This window comes from Octopus sinensis, linkage group LG2 (genome assembly GCF_006345805.1).
Source record: "Octopus sinensis linkage group LG2, ASM634580v1, whole genome shotgun sequence".
Taxonomy (NCBI): Eukaryota; Metazoa; Mollusca; class Cephalopoda; order Octopoda; family Octopodidae; genus Octopus; species Octopus sinensis.
The window spans coordinates 37,913,723-37,923,008 of NC_042998.1; positions in this window are offsets into that span (position 1 = coordinate 37,913,723).

Below are 9,286 nucleotides of genomic sequence, written 5' to 3' on the forward strand. Positions count from 1 at the left end.
AATTCTAGGGGTTTTAAATTGTTACACTAGTTTGTAAAAACCGGTAGTAAAGGTCCACCCATTCGATTTAGAAGTTAAACTTGAATGTAAATTATTTAATTTAGTGAAATTAAACTGGCTTGATAAAAATATCTTCTTTGGTCTGAAAAATTTACTCTCAAAGTCCTGGCCCAGCAGACTTCTCATATAATTAGGTAACACAATGGTTAATGGAACACCTAGAAACTATTCAATTTGTTTTCCTCTTGACTCTTTCAAGCAATCAACCACTTGTTGAGAGAGCCAAGAGAGTTCAACTGTTTCAGAGCCTGGCACTTGAGGAAGAAAAAAAAATCAAGCAAGAAAAAAAGAAAAAATGAATGTAAAGAAAAAAAACGAACAAGTATTACTTGATTGAAATAGCTGCACGTATTGCTTCTACGCTAAATGTAAACTTGCCAAGCTCGTGTAGCTGCATAAACAGAAAGTTCACAACCCATTAAAATACAAATTGACATGTTAAATACTTTTTTATTTATTTGGTTTGCCTTTTCACAGAAACGTCCAGCAATGTAATATATACGCTTTCTAGAAATCTTCCTACCATATTCACTTTTGTTTTATCTTCTTCAAATTTTTTATTGTAAAATCTTAAATTCAAGAGAAGAATATGGTTCTTGTGTGTAGTTTTATTAATGCTGAGTAAGAGACAAGCTAAACAGAAACGTGGAATTCTCGCAGTAAATGATTTGTTTTAACACCAATGTGTTCTTCCATCTAACATAAATCTGTAATGTCACGCACTCAACCATTTTCAAGTTGATCAAGTTGGAAAGACAGCTCTTCTACTTCTTGTGGAAGGGCGGGAAACCACTTGTGAAACGTTCTACTTGCTGTCAACAACCGTTAAAGGGTGTACTAGGGATGCCTTGGCTGATGATGCGCAGACATGCGCTGAGGTTAAGACATCTGTGGCTCTCCCTGGATGGTGAACGGGTGTGGTCTCCGCTAGCAAAACTGATGTTTCCCAAGTTCACTAGTTTCGGTGGATGGGAAACCTGGCTGAATCGTAGATCGAAACTGGGCACATGGTACACGGAGTGTCGCAAGCTCTCCTGCTATTCGGTCGCTCGGGCAACGCCTGCGGTGGAGGTTCCACCACATTCTTCTATAGAGGGTTGGTAGAAGCGGAATGTGAAGATACCTTAGGGGAAGCCCAAGGTCTCGACGATAACCAGCTGGCCAGTCGATTCCAACGTACATTCGGGCCGAAGACCCTGGACAACTTCCAGAAGTCTCTGGCATGGCAGTGTTACAGAGGAGCTCTACCTGTTCGGGATAAACTAGCAAGGCACGGTGGCCGGGGCAGTCCGATATGTCCAAGATGCGAGCGGGATAGGGAAACCGTCCCGCACGCTACAGTTCATTGTTCGGTCGTGTCAGAGGTGTGGGTTTATGCCGAACAGCTGTTGTCAAGCACACGAAGAATACAGCTGTCGACTGAGTCTATTATAAAAATTGACCCACCAGATTTCCTCGCGAAAGAAGGTAAGAATTGTTTTCTCGTTGTAGTAGCAATTGCGAAAGATGCGATTTGGAAGACTAGGATGAATGGTTTACGGTCAGGTAAGTTCATCTCCGGCCCTGGATTGATGAATTACTTCATCTTTCACCTAAAAAGGAAGATAGGGCTGGAGAGAAAATGCCTGACTAAGAGAGTGTATGAAGAACGATGGAAGGATGTAGCACGAAAGTTGAGAGTGGATGATACCACATAAATGTAAAACTAGACGAAACCAAAGTATCAGTGGGGAGGCGGGGCTCGTGGGGTCCGAGCTAAACCCGCTCCCACTCCATCCGTAATGTCTTCCGGTCTGTTCTTCATTCGATTTCTTCGATTTCTTCATATTTTTGTATTTTTTGTAAATTTTTAAATTCATCTTTTTGTAATCCCATTCGTGTATCTGACCCCACATCAGATTGTATTGTCCCCTCTATGTTCGCCCCTAGTGGGTAATAATAAAACAGATTACGACTGTAAATTTTAAAATTTTATGTGAAGTAAACAAACAAACAAAAAAAAAATCAGGAAGAAAAATATACGTATCATTTTCCTTATTATTACTTAATTTCTAATTCAAATGTCTCCCCCAACAAATATTATTAATCTCGCTTGTAATAATTGTACGCTAACGAACAAGACATCACATATGTCTGTAATTACAAGTAGTACAATTACGCCTGTAGAATGCAACTACTTTAGAAGAGCAAGAATTAGTGGAATGAGAGAAAAAATACGTACATATTTATTAATACCGGCAGCGATATTAAATAATGCTAAGAGAATCATTAGCATGAAACCTGGACAAGTACTAAACTTAAAATGTAGAGAAGCCAAAATATTTCAGAGCTGTATAGAATCACAAAACTTTCGCCTCGCATGGCAATTGACTCAGTACAATAAGCGACCATTACCTCTGTAAGTGAAGGCGCATGGCTCAGTGGTTAGAACGTCGAGCTCATGATCGTGAGGTTGTGAGATCGATTCCTGGGCCTGGCTGCGAAATTTGTTCTTGAGCAAGACATTTTATTTCACGTTGCTCCAGTTAACTCAGCTGACATCACTGGTGCCAAGCTGTATTGTCTTTTGCCTTTCCATTGGATAACATCAATGGTGTGGACAGGAGAGGCTGGTATGCATGGGCGACTGCTGGCCTTCCACAAACAACATTGCCCGGACTTGTGACTTGGAAGGTAACTTTCTAAGTGCAATCCTGTGGTCATTCCTGATCGAGGTAGGGGGGGGGGTCTCCTCCACCTCTGTAAAAACTGCACAAATTCACACCTAAAAAATATGGAATTTTGACTAGTTTTTTTTCTTCAGAAATGACTAGAGAAGATGGGTAGGGAGTTGTTTCTCTAGAAATAGATGTCTGGGTGCTGATAACTGTCATAATATGCAATGAAGGGGATGACTGAATCATGGTCGTATAAAAAACTTACACATAGGAAGCACGTCGACTATTATTGGTGTGGAGATGTCCATGAAAATTAGCCGGGACGCACCGAGCAAATAATTGGACTCTCCGTACTTCAAAACGGAATGTAGATGTTATTAGTGTTGGGTGGTAGAATGCGTAGATATCATATATGCAGTGCAGAAACCCATTTAAGATCTTTTTTGTCTAAATCACACACGAAAGACAAACTTTAGACATAAAAGTCAACAACAGCAACAGCTGCGACAAACACCGAATCGATTGTTACAGAAGCAGGGCCTTCTTCAAGGCTACGACACATTCACAGCTGCATCGCATTCTCAAAAGCAACAGAAAGAAAATAACATCAAGAGGAATACAACAAAAAACTATACGAAAATCACGAGCACGGTCACAATTAGAATCATAGAAATGAAAAGAAACGGAAACAAGACCAGTCACAAAATTAAAACCAGCAACAACAATAAGCTTTTCTACTCTAGGCACAAGGCCCGAAATTTTGGGGGAGGGGCCAGTCGATTAGATTAACCCCAGTACGCAACTAGTACTTAATTTATCTGTTTCTTTATTACCCATAAGGGGCTAAACATAGAGAGGACAAACAAGGACAGACAAACGGATTAAGTCGACTATATCGACCCCAGTGCGTAACTGGTACTTAATTTATCGACCCCGATAAACTTTACGATCCAAGATTAGTTCATGCTATTAATGACGATGATCCAGACCGAAGAGTTCAATATTACGAGTATAGAAGATGCACAGTTTCCAAAAAAAAAAGATTGTGTGGGTGGAGTGATGAGGCCACATTCAAATTAAATGGGTCAATTAGCCGCCACAATTGCACCTACGTGGGACCTGAGAATCCGCATATTATAGTGGAAGCCCATGTTAATTTATGAGGAGTTACAGTGTGGTGTGGCTTATTATCAAGAGGATTAATTGGACCATTCTTTTTTTACGCTACTGTGACTGGTCCAGTTTATTTGAACTTGCTGCAACAGTCTGTCATGCCAAGCATTAGAGAAGACTTTGAAGGTAAGGAGTTTTATTTTCAGCATTATGGAGTACCCCCACACTACCATCACGATGTTAGATCCTTCCTTGATGAAATCTTACCAAACAGGTGGATTGGACGAAGGGGGTTCGTTGAATACCCTCCACTTTCGCCAGATCTCACAACACTAGATTTTTTAACGTCTACGCTATGAAACCTGCAACAGTCGCTGATTTGAGAGTAGCCATTGAACGAGAAGGCACACAGAAAAATCAAACGAATTGTTTCGTGATGTTCGCTATTCCATTATTTCGCGTTGTCAGTAGTGCCCGGGCCAGAACGGACGTCAGTTTGAAAACAGTTGTTGACAAAACAATAAAATAATGTCTGTAGATTCTATTAAATTTTGAAAATGTTAAGTATTTTAATAAACACCTGCTTTAATTATTTAAAGTGTGTATACATTTTGTGGGAACACCCTGTATATGTCTAAGTGTATTTGTATTTAGCATTAAAAACACGACTCCGAAAGAATTATCTTTCACTTTTTTCTTCATTGTGCACGTTTCCTGTTTCCTTGCTTTTCCACAATATGTTGGGGGAACAATAGAACACTGCATTTCATGTTATTTTCTCGGTTTTGTTGTCGTTGTTTAACCTTAGCTGCGCCCATATAAAACTCTCGTCCTTCTGTATTATGCTTATTTCATTCAGTCAGACACCACGGTGTATTTGCGGGAACTGTTTGATATTTTAGTAGGTCGTCTGAAGGATTGGTTAATAATGATTTCAATTTTTTTCCCACAGAGGCACCCTGGGGGAGGGGATCAAGTAGATTATATCGAAACCAGCGACTGTTGCAGGTTTCATAGCCTAGACTTGAAAAAGTCTAGTGGTGTGAGGTCTGGTGAAAGTGGAGGGTATTCAACGAAACCCCTACGTCCAATCCACCTGTTTGGCAAGATCTCATCAAGGAAGGATTTAACATCGCGATGCTAGTGTGGGGGCACCCCTTCTTGTTGAAAATAAAACTCCTCATCTTCAAAGTCTTCTCTGATGCTTGACACGACAGACTGTTGCAGTAAGTTCAAATAAACTGGACCAGTACCGGGTAACTGGTACTTATTTAATCGACCCCGGAAAGATAAAAGGCAAAGTCGACCTCGGCGGAATTTGAACTCAGAAGGTAAGACGTACGATATGCTGCTAAGCATTTTAGCCGGCGCGCTAACGATTCTGCCAGCTCGCCGCCTTCAAGGATTGGTTAATAATGGTGTTTATTATTTCATTTTCACGAATTACAATAATCATGATAATGAGGTTTGATCTGCAGGCAACAATGTAAATGGAAACCTGAAAATTGTGTTTATATCTTTCACTTTTCTTATCAGAGAAAATAAATTGCTCCACTCTAATGTAAATACCGAACGTTATTTTATTTTCAACAACGAAAACGATAAAATTGGTGCAGAGTTGTATATGAAATATATAACACGTTTAAAAGGAAATAAAAGTTCCCATACAAACAGTTGTGTGTATGTGTATATATTTGTGTGTATTTAGGTGCTTATATATACATACATACGCACGCATGCACACACAAGCACAGACACATAACAGATATTTCTATACACTAACACACGCATGTGTGTGCGTATGTGGTTATACCTGTGGGAAATACAGCATGTGTTGAGTGATGAGGCATTAATCAACTTATAAGTACATACTAATTTTTCACTTACTTATCTCGCTCAAGTGTATACATACACACAAGCACACACACGCGCGCACGATTATATGCTTTATTGGATATATATAGCTTCATGCATTTAGCGTGGTAACATGCATACTTGAAAGCTGATACCAAACATTGAACCCAATAAACGCAGACATCGGCAAGTTATCAGACATAAACTTGTATACTGTATGCATATATCCAAACACACAATCGCACATTCATTATTCTATACATGTTGCCTAACAATGAAGCACAAATATTTATGTTAATATCATGATTAATAAGTATATTTATATACATGTGTGTGTGCGTGTGTGTGTGTGTGTGTGTGTGTGTGTGTGTGTGTGTGCGTGCGTGCGTGCGTGCGTGCGTGCGTGCGTGCGTGCGTGCGTGCGTGCGTGAGTGCGTGTGTATGTGTGTGTGCTTCACGGTCTGAAAGCGACGAAAATATTTTGATAAATTAAATTTAAATGTTGAAGTGAATCTAACGGTTTTGTTTGGTTTGAAATTGCTTATAAACACCTTCAAAGGTTCAATTGTAATAATCATATATACATACATACATACATACAAATATTTCACATCAACCCGGAGTTTCTACACATCCTAATTACTATTATCCTGGTATATCTATATATATATATATATATATATATGATGTGTGTATTTTCCCCTTGTTTACAATTATCACGGGAAAATAGATAAACAGTTACCAGGATAGCAAAAAGTCTTACAAGTAATTAGGACGTAACACCCGGTTTTTAAAGGTAGAAACTCCGGGTTGATGTGAAATATTTTGTATAATATATATAACTAAATAAATGGAGTTAATCAAATTCTTTTACTTCCGACACGTGTTTCGAAGACAACATTGGTATTATTCCAAAGGAATAAAATGGTGTAAAACAATGTAATCTTCTCTTCGGGGAAATATAGAAATAAACCAAACTCATCAATAAGACATTTTAACAGAATGTGATGGATGTGTGTAATGATGAACGGAACGCTATTAATTTCTTTTTTAAAACCGTTAGAGGATATAACATCAAAGGTAGCCTATAGAAAGAAGAGGGGTAAAGGAAAGAAATAAGCAGAAGACTAGTAAATGAGAAATATAGAGCGATATGTGAATTAAATAAAAGCTTAAAGGCCTGGAAAAAGATATATCTAGTGGAGTGAAATGTAAGAAGAAAAGTCAATGTTCAAATTATATATAATGGTAGATATCGCTTATATGAACTGAAGGTATATTCTGCCAATGTTTACATCGATAAGCACACTCTAAAACAATATTTACAAGGGGATTCTTAGAAAAAAGAATAGAAAATAGTTCAGTATTACAGAGTTGGCAGAATTCTTTGCCTCTATCATATCGGAAGGAAATGGAGAGAAACAACCAATCTAAATTAAATTGTTTATTATGATCTTTTAGATACCAAATTAATTTACTAAGCCCTGTACTGTTGCGTTTATTTCTATCCCAAAATGTAGAGTAATGATTGGAAATTCTTTTAGATAACTGAGAAGAACTACCTATATAAAAAAAGATATCGGTACCTGAAGTAATTTTACACTGGTATATAGAGTTTTTAATCTTAGACTTGCTAGACATAAACTTAATTCTGTTCGAATTGACTTTTGAGACAATAACCTTGTTATTGATATTTCTAGGTGGGTGGTTGGTATTAGTTAAATTAATGTTAGTATTAGTAATTGGATTTTAATTTAACAGACTAATATTATGTGAGGAGATAATTTGTGAGAGATTTTTTGTGTTGGAAAAACCAATCCTAACCGTGTGGGAGTTGATAATAGAGTAATACCTAGAATTCTCTGGAATTCCCGAAACTGGAAAGGAAGATTAGCTTTGATTTATCTCCCATAGAAATAATCAGCCAAATAGTTTTTCTATTAGTTGCCTTATTTTTAGTGTAACTATCTTTAAAAAAAATTGATTTACTTTTAGAATGACAAAAGGCTGGGGTGAATAACGGTTATCTCCCTTCCTCTGTTTGGTGTTGGCGTATAAATTAAAATTGATATCGTTTATATCTTACAACTAGATTTCATGCCTCCATTACTAAAGGTAGAATAAGATTGAATGGAATTGATGTAGGTAACTTTATCTCTATAGCCTGCTTTAAGTACGGCAGAGTTATAAAATTCAGCCTTGTCGTTGAAAATGTCAACATTAGCAGATAACTTAGACAATCTAAATGAAATATTCTTAGCTAAGTTCTAGAATGATTACTGAATTGGCTAATATACTTAAGATTGGTCGATGTTTTGTGGCATGCGAAGTACGAATTATTGTGTAAGTTAAGTGTAATATCTAAAAAGTTGGCTTTCGTTACATCATCATCAAAAACGATGCCTAAACCCATTCTACGGAAAAACCTAACTAAACTATTCTTAACTTTTTGTACTTTTTGGTACAGACCCACAGCTTGTTGTCAACATTTATGAAAGATTTTCTGGCAGCCAACACAACATTAATCTCTTCCCTGATTAGACCAGCTTTGTTATGAGCAATAAGGCACTTTGGCTTGCTCATAGTACTATTAGTGTGATGGAGGAATAGAAACTATAAATGTCAAAGTGGATAAACTTAGTGCTCCTCTTATTAGTAGTAGAACTAAACCAGTTGAATAATACTAACGTTGTCTTCAAAACATGCGTCGGAAGTAAAAGAATTTGAATAACACCTGCGTTTAACTCCATTTATATATATATATACGTACGTGCAAAAGTCTTTGGCTCCTTTAAACTAATGTAAATTTGTACTAATTGCCAACTTATTAGTGGATGTTTCGCATTGCGTATTTTAAAAATGAAACATTGACCCTGTTGGAATTATTTCCATACCTAATGATTATATTTTGTAGTAGGGGTTCTGAATGAAAGGGGAAGATGCGAGACGACCACTAAAAATGCCAGGCAAAAGTTTTCAGCCACCACACATAACCAATCAAGATACAGTGTTTGAAAAACAGAAAATATGTCTATAATAAAAATTTATTGCATAATGTTCATTTGAATAAGTTACTGAACATTATTAATATTTCGTGTGGCTTTCCTCAGCTTGAATAATTGCTTCAATGCATCTGAGAAGAGATACATACAAATCCTTCACCATCTTCATAGGTACGAGATGACATTGTTTGTGGCTAAATTGCCACAACTCTTCAGGATTGTGTGGATTCTTCTGACGAGCTCTTCTCTTTAGTTCTGTTCCCATTTGTTCGTGATATTTAAGTCAGGGCTCTGAGCTGGCCAATCTGAAGGTGTTACCAAATCGGTAACACCTTCCTCAGCCAAACGCTGTGGCATGGAGAACCGTCATGCTGAAAAATCTCACCTTCATCAAAGTCTGGTATCAAATTCAGCAACTGGATGTATTTGGCACTATTCAAGATACCGTCAATTGTAACCAAATTTTTTGACCCATCACTTTTTATGTATCCCAAAGCTTGAGACTCTTACCCCCAAACTTCACTGTTTTCGTCGAATAAAGTGGGTCGTTTCGCTTTCCTGTAGGCCTTCTGACAAATTCTCGGTTATTAGAAAGCGAAA